Raw genomic sequence first — 12,492 nt, 5'->3', positions numbered from 1 at the left:
GGAACTGATAAGTTGGGTAAGATATTTCCCACATAGCATGGATTTGTTTTTGAAACTCTTCCATAGTGAAGTTTCACATCTGGTGTTCAAGGTTACTCTTATCTTGTTTTTCTTAAATATTTTCTTGATTTTTTTTAAAAGAGAAAGTCAGATTACAATTTCAAGTTTAGCCACTGGGTGTCCCCCAAGTACTTTGGAAATTCTTTTTTTTTTAGTTCATTTCTTTCTTCAACGTTTTTTTTAAACACCTCTGGGCTTGCTCACCGCTTATTTGAAGGGAGGGTAGAATTTCCCCCTCCCTCTCCACAGGGGGGAAAGTACTTAGCAGCTTAATTAGGTGAAAAGAAGATGATTAAGGTATAAGAGAGGAATCTTACCATCTCTTCCACGCTGCTTTAATGTTGCCTGATGGTAAGTTTGACTTCGGCTGTCTGCAGCCTAGTAACTGGCCATATTCCTATGGCCAGCTTTCGTCCGCCGGTACAAAGGGAATGCAGTCACTAACATGGGGGTTGCGGCTGCCCCGCATTTCTGCAAAAGTCCCTTCTGTCTGGTCACCCCTCCAGGGCTTCAGTCCTTTTAGGACCCCCCCAGCGATGTGAATCTGGATGTGGAAGACGAGAGCCATCCTCCAGACATCCATAACAGCTGACTTGGCAAACCGGAAGCCTTATATTTGAATTTCATACTGTAACTAAACTTTCTCTTTGGGAAGTTTCATTCTGCCCCTCCATAGGTTTTAAATAACATATCTTGTTGGAATTCATTCTGCAACTAGCAGACATTAATGCTGAAAGGGCATATAATCTGGTAAATTAAAACAAAAGAGAATATCTAAATAATCTTCCATGTTGGTATCCTTTACAGCAAGGGAATGCTGCATGGTTAGAATCTTGCTTTCAGGATGTTTTGAAAGTATTACAAGCAAGTAAGGATCCCCATTCTGGAGTGGGGAAACCCTACCCAGAAACAAAAGATTTATTTCTTCCTTCCCCTACCTTGATGCAAGAGAAAGGATTTTTTTCCCTACACTACAACTTGGTGCTCTTTACTATTCACCTCATCACTTCCTCTGTCTCACATTTTTAAGCCAAAAAAAAAGAGGTCACTGATAGCTATCTTGATCTCTAGTAGTCTTTTTAGACAGAGGAGTTTCAAAAATAGTTTTTCTGAAAAAAAATGCTTTTTCTATAGTTTTATTTATTTACTTATTTATCTTTAAAGAAGAGGTAGGGGGAAATGCTGGTTTCCATCTAAGCAGGAGTTGGACCTTTGTCAGTTATTCTCTTTGCAAGAAGAAGTGCCACATTTTTATCTCGTGAGTAGATAAGTTAGAGTGACTATGTTGATTTAGTTGGGAATTCTGTACATGTGATTATGGCCTTCATTAGTTCTCCTCCTTTCACAAATAAATGTCTCTGTTTTGAACTTTGAAACTTTGTTATAACTGAATATAGGGATTTCTTATTAAAGCCTTGCTCACAGCACAGACTAATTGATTTAATGACTGTCTCTCCCACTTTGTTATTTACAAGTTTTTAAAGAATTCTCTATGCTTTGAACAAACAATTCCCAAGCTCCTTTCTTTCTCAAATGCTCTAGAACAGGGGTCGGCAACCTGAAAAAGCAAAAGAGCCACTGGGAACCGGTTCCATCACACATAAAAAAGTGGGAGCCACGCGCATGCATCCATGCACGTGCATACGCATAAAATAAAATGTTTTGCGCATGCGCAAAACGTTTTGTTTTTTGTGCATGCGCGTGCATGGATACCCGCGCGCGGTTCCACTTTTTTTATGTGGACGCACCTGCACGCCAGCGGCAACGGGTCTCCGTGGTGACGGGCGCTGGGTTGCGGCGCCGCCTTCAGCCCGGGCATCGCCGGAGCCACCCCCGGGACCTCCAAACTGCCGCCTGAACACCCGTTTAGAGACATGCTGGTACCGGTTTAGAAAGCCGCACCTCCAAACCGCACCTCCGCCCGAACACCAGCAGGTCTCCAAACGGGTGTTCGGGCGGAGGTGCGCGCCTCTTTGGAGAGCTGCATGTGCACCTCTCGGAACGGGCAGCGGCGGTACCCGTTTGGAGACCTGCTGGTGCCAGTTTAAAAAGCTGCTGCGGCCCATTTACACAGCTACCGCCTTCAGTACTGTAAACGGGCCGCGGCAGCTTTCTAAACTGGAACCAGCAGGTCTCCAAACCGCACCTCCGCCCGAACACCCGTTTGGAGACCTGCTGGTGCCAGTTTAAAAAGCTGCCGCGGCCCATTTACAGAGCTACTGAAGGCGGTAGCTCTGTAAATGGGCCACGGCAGCTTTCCAAACCGGCACCAGCAGGTCTCCAAACGGGTACCGCCGCTGCCCATTCCGAGAGGTGTGCGCGCAGCTCTCCAAACCTTTGGAGTGGTGCGCGCGCACCTCCTCCCATTCGGAGTGGTGCACGTGCACCTCCGCCTGTTCGGAGAGGTGCGCGCGCATCGGGCGACTGGGAGCCACAGGAGACGGCTCAAAGATCCGCATGCGGCTCCGGAGCCGCGGGTTACCGACCTGTGCTCTAGAAGGAGAAGAAGGAAAAAATGTATCTAGATAATATCATAAGGTTAAAGTTCAGTAATGCCACCTACCGTCTTCGTTTCTTCCCTTCTTCTTTCCTCAACGAGGAACCCTTGGAAGAAGAGGTCGTTGTTGTTAGCTGCGAAGTTGTGTCCGACCCATCGTGACCCTATGGACAACATTCCTCCAGGCCTTCCTGTCCTCTACCATCTTCTGGAGTCCATTTAAGCTCACGCCTACTGCTTCAGTGACTCCATCCAGCCACCTCATTCTCTGTCGTCCCCTTCTTCTATTGCCCTCGATCTTTCCCAGCATTAGGCTCTTCTCCAGTGAGTCCTCATTAGGTGGCCAAAGTATTTGAGTTTTAGCTTCAGGATCTGGCCTTCTAAAGAGCAGTCAGGATTGATCTCCTCTAGGACTGACTGGTTTGATCGCCTTGCAGTCCAAGGGACAGAAGAGGTCTAGAAGTAGCAAAATAAATCATGCCTATACTATGAAATGAGTCCTACTCCAACAACAGATAAACATTAGCTACTGCTAAGTTTGTAAGCCGCCCTGAGTCTTCGGAGAAGGGCGGGATATAAATGGAATTAAAATAAAAATAAAAAATAAATAAATAAGGCCCAGAGATTAGAATTTAGTGTATATGGAGAAATATGTTTGAGATGCTAAAAGCTCCCAATCCAGTACTTCAGGATCACAGACTACTCACGAATTGTTGCTGGCTTTAAAATATTTTTAAATGTCAAGTGGACATTTCTAAATTTAAATTTCTAAATTTAAATTTCTAAAATATTTAATGAGAATATTTTATCTCTGGGTGATGTGTAGGTATGTGAATTAGCCATGTTCTGTTCCTGTGATGAAGATAATCTCAGAATTCACTTGGAAATAAGTTTGACAGCACAGAATGTGCTTAGAATTATAATAAGTTTATTCTCCTCATAGGTCCTATATGAATTATTCCACCCTCAGTCTTAATCTATTTGAAATCAGACAAAATTCAAGTTATTTTTTTCTGATGGTGGTATTGTATTCTATCTTTGGTGTTGTATTGTGAATTCTAGGTAATTCTCTGAAGTTTAAAATAAGTTGATTTTTTTTTCTAGGAACTATCTGGATCCAGAATATTTTATGCTTGATTTTGTATGAAGGCCATTGGAATAGAACAGAAAATATTTCTCTATTAACTCAGGCTCCATTACTAGAGTATAAGTTAATATGGATATCACCAGATCCCACTATCATATGTCGTCTGCCCTATTACCTAGTTGAGTAACTAAGGTAATAAATAAATGAGTAAGTAGATATTGAATAGATTGAGTAACTAGGTAATAATTAGGTAATAAATAGCTGAGCAACTGAGCAATCGAATAAAGAGGCTGAGGGTCAAAAAGGGAAAAGTTGATCAATCTTGTTACTTTATTCTAACTATAATAGTGAGTTGGCTGATCAACTCAAGGATATTTGTATGTGTGAAAGATAAATTTAAGGATATTTTTATGTTTTCTACTTGAATGAACTGGAAGCTTATTCAGACTCAAGTCTTATACGCTTCTGGTCATGTGCATTGGATTATTCAACCAGAGAGATTTAATTACTTTTATACAAGACATTCTTCTCAACAACATTCCTAGTTTTATTTACTATGTGCTATAAATGAATTTTAAAAGGGGCGCGGTGGCTCAGTGGGTTAGGACACTGAGCTTGTCGATCAGAAGGTCGGCAGTTTGGCGGGTCGAATCCCGAGTGCCGCGTAACAGAGTGAGCGCCTGTTACTCGTCCCAGCTTCTGCCAACCTAGCAGTTCGAAAACACGTAAAAATGCAAGTAGAAAAATAGGGACCACCCTGGTGGGAAGGTAACAGCGTTCCGTGCACCTTTGGCGTCTAGTCATGCCGGCCACATGACCACGGAGACGTCCTCGGACAAGCACTGGCTCTTCAGCTTTGAAACAGAGATGAGCACCGGCCCCTAGAGTCGGAAACGACTAGCATGCATTTACCTTTATAAATGAATTTATTCTGTTCAGTCTAAATAGAGACCTAATTGAATGAACTGGAGGAGACCAACTAGGCTTGTCTCACCTTTTCTCTTCCCCTCTATAATTCAATTGAAATAGTTTTATGCTACTGGAAGGAAGATAGGAGATTTGAAGTAAATTGTGTTGGGATGTATTAATATTTTGCTGTCTCTGATAGATAGGAGATGGATGGAAAGTTTAAGATTATTGTCTCATAGTACAGCCAAAATTAGGAATGAAAATGGGCTCTTGCAAACTGACATTTATTATTAATAAATATCCTTTTGGACTATAAGCTTCTGCTTCTGGATTATCTTAAATGAACTTTTATTCATTCATAGGCTGTGCTGTGCTGAATAGAGTCCCCACTGAATGAACTGAAAGATACCAATAAGCTTGTCTCACTTTCCCCACACCCTGATTTTTTGATAAGGGGAGGAGAATTTGACACAGCAATACAAAACCAGCCTGTTGAATCTATAATAGCTATCATTGCATGCAAAGGGCAAACAAGGTAATACATTTATAAGTTTCTGCACATAATATAGTGGACAAGATACAGAACAAGCAATTCTCTGAAAACATTTTTTTTGCAAACTCAGATATATAAAGGAAAAGAATTCATTACACCCACATTATCTTCTTCTCCATCTCTCTCCTACTTTTCTGACAGAACAATTAACCAGTGGAACAACCTGCCTCCAGAAGCTGTGAGTGCTCCAACACTGGAAGTTTTTAAGAAGAGACTGGACAGCCATTTATCTGCTTGAGCAGAGTGTTGGACTAGATGACCTCCAAGGTCCCTTCCAACTTTATTATTATATTTTTGCGGATCTCAGCTATATATATATTAATGGTTTTCAAAAAGTAAAAAGTACTTCCAAAAGTACTTCCAAAAAGTAAAATGTTCATGATATACAGGTAGTCCTTGACTTACAAAAGTTCATTTAGTGACTGTTCAAAGTTACAATAGCAGTGAAAAAAATGACTTATGACCATTTTTCACACTTACAGCATCCCCGTGATCATATCATCAAAATTCAGATGCTTGGCAACTGACTCATATTTATGATGGTTGCAGTGTCATGTGATCACCTTTTGCAACCTTGTGAAAAGTAAAGTCAACCGGGAAGCCAGATTCACTTAACAACAGTGTTACTAACTTACCAATTGCAGTGATTAACAACTGTGGCAAGAAAAGTCATAAAATGGGACAAACTCATTTAACAAATGTCTCACTTAGCAACAGAAATTTTGAGCTCTTAAGTCCAGGATTACCTGTAGTTGCTTTGAATGCAGAGAATGGGCTTAGTCCAGCTAGCAAAGGAATGCCAACAGACTTTCTTTTATATTTAAAGTAAAAAGTAGATTTATTAAGACAGACATGTCAAACTCGTGATGTCACATGATGTCATGCAACGTATCGGGAGAGTTTTGCCATTGCCGGCAATGGGGTGGGTGCGGCTTCCGGATGATGCGTCCGGCCCGTGGACCAGCAGTTTGACATCCCTGCATTAAGACATCTACATGACATGATAGCAGTTTTCCAATATTTGAAGGGCTGCCACAAAGAAGAGGAGGGTCAACTTATTCTCCAAAGCACCTGAGGGCAGGACAAGAAGTAACAGATGGAAAGTTATCAAAGAGAACCAACCTAGAACTCAAAATAACTTTTTGACAGTTAGAACCAGTGCTTTTTTTGTAAAAGAAAAAGGTGCTGGAACTCACACATGTCATACAGCCCACCTTGCCTACCCTACAAGGTTCCATCCAAAAACGGTGCCGGAACTCCGTTCTGAGCATTCTGTGACAAAAAAAGCCCTGGTTAGAACAATTAATCAGTGGAACTGATTGCCTCCAGAGGTTGTGGGTGCTCCATCAGTGGAGGTTTTTAAGAAGAAACTGGACCGTCACTTGTCTGAAATGGTATAGGGTCTCCTGCTTCAGTAGGGGGTTGGACTAGATTAGAAGACCTCCAAGATCACTTCTAATTCTGTTTTGACAGAAGAGTGTCTTGCTTGTATTCTACATCAGAAAAATCTTCGGAAGATTTGTGACTGCTGCAATTACCATAGGAATCTAAAAGCAGGGTGCTTTGAGCTAATCACTGTCTAGAGAGTGTTAATTCAAAGACTGAAATATAAAACACTGTCGCGGAACAATTAACAGTCCGACCAGAGGTGGATGGACCATGGTTCATTTGCATGGTCAATATCAAAGAAAAGAAATCCAAGACATATTCTATAGTAAAACTTTTAATGAGAAAACAAAAGACCTAGACTGACCACATTCTTTCATCAGGCAGAAGGAGAAAGTAAAACAGAAACTGAACTTTTTAGGCCTGCGCACAAAACAGTTTAAAACCAAAACATTGGCTGGACATAGCTGGAGTCACTATGGTTACAAGATAAGGTGCAGAGCAGAAAGAGATGTACAATTAGAAATGAGTGAAGCTGGCAAAACTAAAAAACACGCAGTGACATCCCCTTCTTTTGTCAGCGAAGCAGAAAATCAGATAAGGCACATCTTGCGCAGATACTCATGTTGGGCTGTAGGAAGTGGTTTGTTCAGCATATCAGCAATTTGGTCATGTGTAGGCACATACTGCAATTTGACAAAACCTTGTTTAACTGCTTGTCTTATATTTTGGTAACGGATGTCAATGTGTCTAGACCTGGAACCTGTAAAGCGATTCTCAGATATATAGACCACAGATTCGTTGTCCTCCATCACAGTGATTGGTTGAATCGGAGGTGTCCAGATATCTGTGACTACAGCATCAAACCACGTTAGAGAATTACATGCATCTGAAACACAAGCATACTCAGCTTCTGTAGAAGAACAAGAAACAAAATTCTGTTTACGCACATGCCAGTAAACATTCAAAAACATCATATAACCTGAAGTGCTTTTACGTGATTTCTTATCACTTGCCCAATCTGAATCTGCATAACAACATAACTCTGCATAGTCAGTATGTGTGGGTTCTAACAACAACTTCATGTCTTTTGTGTGTTTTAGATATCTCAATAATTTCTTAACACATGTCCAATGAAACTGTTTTGCCTTTCCTACATGTCGTGATAGGAGATTAACACTAAGTGCAATGTCAGGTCTAGTCCAACTACTAACATATAGCAGGGACCCAATGACTGAGCGATAAAGTGTTTGATCCTCGAACTCAGGACTCGGTTCATGTGTCAAGTTGTGAAAATCAGTTTGCATGGGTATACTCACAGGCTTAGCGTCCTCCATGTTACAGTGATGTAACAGTTGTTCAATCTTCTCTTCTTGTGTGAGACTAAACCCCTTCTGAGTTTTGGCAATTTGGACACCTAAATAAGTATTAATATGTCCTAAAGACCTCAATGTGAAAAACTGTTGTAAAGCTTTAGCAAAACATTCACTCATCTGTTTATTTGGACCAATATAAACAATATCATCAACATAAACAAGAATTATCTCATACCTATTATCAGATCTTTTTGTAAACACGCATTCATCTGTTTCGGACTTAATAAAGCCCATTGAATTTAGTTTGTCAAAAAGACATAAGTACCACATTAAACCAGATTGTTTCAGACCATAAAGACTTTTGTGTAGAAACCAAGTATCCCCTTCTTGCTGTCGGAAACCTGGAGGACCTTTGACATAAATTTCTTCAACAAGATCAGCGTGTAGATAAGCTGTTTCAACATCAAACTGGAAAACTTCTAGGCCAAGGATAGTTGCAGTGGCTAAGGCGATTTCCACACTCTCCGTCCGCACTGTGGGTGAATAAGTATTTGTATAGTCCTCAGGATAACGTTGAGCGAAACCCTGGGCTACAAGTCTAGCCTTGTACAACGACTCACCATTCGGCTTCTTTTTAATTCTGTAGACCCACTGAGTGCCAATAACTTTCTTGTTTGCTGGAGGGCTTGCAGGCGTAAACACCTGAAGTTTCTTTAGACTGTCCATTTCAGCCTGCATTGCCTCAAACCATTTATCTTCCTCTGATTCAGGAAGATGTTTGATTTGTGTGAATGTCTCAGGAGGAAGTGTAACATTACAGATCAAAGGTAAAGGTGCTTTGGTTACTTGCCACGAATACCGTTTTGGTGGAATTCCCTTTGTGGTCCTCTTGGAACGTCTCGGAACAACCGTCCATTCTTCTTCCATTTCATCCTCGTCTTCATCATCGTCGCCAGCGGCAGCATCGGTGGCTTGCGAAGACGGAACAATGGGTTGAGTAGAACTCGTGGAAGGAAGATTCGCCTGTGCATCTTGACCATCAGGCTGCGTGGCATCAGCAGCATCATCTCTAGGAAAATAAACTCCAGGATCGTTAGAATGAATCCTGGACCAGTCAGCATCTTCCTCAAAAACAGCAGATTGTGAAATCACTATGACGTGATGAGAGTCAATGTATTTGCTCCATTTTGAATTATCATCAATGCCCATATATCTCATCCTTTTTGCTGCAGGACCCCCTTTCTTTCTTTGGGCTAAAGGAATATTGACCATAGCATAGCAACCAAAAATATGGAGACGTGAGAGGTCAGGCTTGTGTCCATATAACATGAAATAAGGGGTCTGATTTATGACACTACTCCAAGTGCAGTTGATGATATGATTAGCATATTTGATAGCTTCACCCCAGTATGGAAGACTGAGGTTAGCATCTTCAAGAAGACAACGCATCATGGTTTGCAGAACTCCATTTCTGCGTTCTGCCACTCCATTTTGAGCCGGAGTGTAAGGAGCTGAGGTCTGGTGTAGTATCCCACTCTTACGCATCCAGTCCTGGAAATGCTGAGACATGAATTCAGCACCACGATCACTCTGAATTCTGGCAATGCTGACTTCAAATTGGGTATAGACAAGATTGGCAAAGTCTTTAAAGATCTGAAAGGTCTCAGATTTTTCTCTCATAGGAAATACATAACTATATCTAGAGTAATTATCAACAATTGTCAAGAAATATTTTTTACCACCAATTGTTGGTGCAAAAGGACCCACTATGTCAGTGTGTACCAAATCAAAAATGCGTGTTGACAGGCGTGTAGCGCGTTTTGGAATTGCTGCTGCTTTAGATTTGGCTTTCTTGCAGACAGCACAGTCCAAGAACACCTTACACCCCTTAAGATTCAAACCTCTTGCGAACTCTGGCATCTTCTTCAGAACACGGAAACTGACATGACCCAATCTTCTGTGCCACTTATGGATACACCTGGAATGCAAAGGTTTACCTGTTAGTGAATTCTCAACATTAGCATTTTTATTAGGAACCTCAGGCTTGCTATGAGCAACCTGTGTCTTATTTGTCCTTTTATTGGCTTTAGGAGCCTTTGAAGTAGTAACAGGATCTCTCTCTGGGACATCTCTCACTGGGCCTGTGCTCTCCCTTTTTGGAACTGGTATACCTGCCTGCTCTTGCGGCTTAGACTTTGGTTTTAAGTAATAAACACCACCAATCAACATGGTTTCAGCAACAATATCTCCATCTTTAACTACATAACTTGCTTTTTCAAGATGGTGTACCTGGAATTTTGATACCCTAGACAAGTGACTCTGACTAAGCAAACTATTATTAGCTGATGGTACGTAGTAAACATTGGGAATGAATGCACCGAGCTCTTCAATATAAACAGTTCCTTTTCCCATGACCTGAACAGGATAATTTGAAAAAGAGTACAGTTCATGAAGTTCAGGTTCAGGCTCGTGCATCTCTGTGTAAAGCTCTTTTCTGTAGGTAACATGTAATGCTGCTCCGCTGTCCAAAGTCCAAAGTAGGCGTCTGTCATACTCTGGTTGAGGCTGTGGATCGTTGGTTACAACCAATGTGGCAAGTGGAGCTTGAGGATTATGCCTGGGACCACGACCACGACCTTGTCGTCCGCCTCTACCTCTGCCTCCTCTGGAATCTGTTCCTCTGGGCTGGTACATGGCGGGCGCTGGAAACCGTTGGGGACAATCCCGGGTGGCATGTCCCACACGATTGCAGATGTAGCATCTTGGCATCCTTGGAACGTAGGCTCTTCCACGGAAGGGATGCCTTGCTGAAGCTTTTGATGCAGGTAGTTCCCTTAAATGTGGCGCGGCTTGCATAAGTGCCTCTTCTTCGCTTAAAATTCTGCATACATGATCCACTGTGCATTGAGCAATAGGCACTTGATTAATCTTAGAAATAGCATCTTTCCATTCATAATTCAAAGAGTTAATGATAATGCTGATCATTTGAAAGTCATCAATAGGATAGCCTTTTTCACCCAGTTCTTTTCTTATTCCTTTCATTTTAGTTAAGTGTTCTCCAATATGCTCACCAGGTTTTAATCTAGAACCATGGAACTCGGACAAAAGCAAACATGTAGACTCAATGGACGTAGGCCGGTAACATGCTTCTAATTGAGCCAAAATTTGTTGGGCAGTTGCATCTTGTGAAAAAGTGAGCTGCAATTCAGTGTCCATGGACATCAATAACGTTGTGCATGCTCTATTATTCAAGTCCCATATGTCAGGAGGCCATGGCTGGGCAGGAGGATTAAACACCATCACATGGGTACTTTCTCTACGAAGCAAAAGTCCAACTTCACTGACCCATGCCCTGTAATTCTGTCCTGACCGCTTCAGTTTTGAATCACCAGCCAGTGGTACAATAGAGGGTGCCTGTTGAGGAACATGCAATTGGGGTACTGGCTGTGCAGGTTGTGCAATTGGGACTTGGCCTGCAGGGGGCACTGTGCCAGGGCCTGCGGCACTTGCACTGAAGCTGCTACAGGTATTGGTGCTGGGGGTGGCTGTACTTGAGCTGCAATGCCACCCTGGCCAGCAGAAGGTGCTGGTGCTTGAGCTGCTACATTAAGTTGGCCTGCAGTTAGCACTGGCCTTTGTATTTGAGGAACCAGTGGAGGCTGCACTTGGGGTGAAGGCTGCTGTGCTCCATCTGAGACAGGAACTTTAATAGTAGCAGGCTTAATAGGCATTCTAGCTGAAGCTCCCAATGAATGAGGAGGTGTGGCAGCTTGGAGCGATGCCTGCTGAAGGGACATCTGTGAAACTGCATTCTGCATTCTTTGAAATGCACCTTGTAAAACAGATTCACAATCAGATGGTGCTATAACATTGGATTCAGGCACCATTGTATCCTCATGTGTCATTTGACACAGAAGGCAGTCAGGCTCCCATTCGTCTGACACAAGATCCCACTGTGGGCGTGCCTCTGTCTTTGAGGGAGAAGGCAAAATGGTGATCCCTTGTGGGTGTGGCTTTGCTTGTGAAGAGGGAGGCAAAATGGCCGATTCTGAAAACTGAATGCCAGCAGAGGTTCTCCCATGCTTTTCATACCATGCTGCACACAACTTTGCATTTAGCAGATCCTTCTCTAAAACTTCAATTTGTTCATAATAACTTTGCAAAGTCTTCTCATGCACAGTTTGCTCAGGGCTTGGAGGATAATGACTCACCTCCTTCCCTAGTGAAGCCCTAGGTCTAGCACCAAATCTCTCATAATCAGCCTGATCCCCATGAGCAGAAGTTACAACTGGGGCATCAGCTTGAGAGTCTGTAAAAGCAGAAAATGGTGAAACTGACCTTGGCTCAGAGGCTGCTTCTTCAAGACGTGTAGCCGATGCCAACGGAGTCTGTAAACTTAAAGGAAGATCTCTCTGTGGAACGGCTGCCTCCTCCTCAGCATAGGGATAACCGGCCTTCTTCTTTCTGCTTTTCCTTGGCATATTTGCAATTAATCACAGCTGGACTAACTGCCTAGCTAATTGCCTATCAATAAATCTTGAAAATAAAAATAAACCATCCTCGGGGACCGAATGTCGCGGAACAATTAACAGTCCGACCAGAGGTGGATGGACCATGGTTCATTTGCATGGTCAATATCAAAGAAAAGAAATCCAAGGCATATTCTATAGTAAAACTTTTAATG

The sequence above is a fragment of the Vipera ursinii genome, assembly GCF_947247035.1.
Source record: "Vipera ursinii genome assembly, chromosome: 1".
Lineage (NCBI taxonomy): Eukaryota > Metazoa > Chordata > Lepidosauria > Squamata > Viperidae > Vipera > Vipera ursinii.
The sequence above is the reverse complement of the archived record's forward strand: the minus strand, read 5'-3'. Positions refer to the sequence as shown.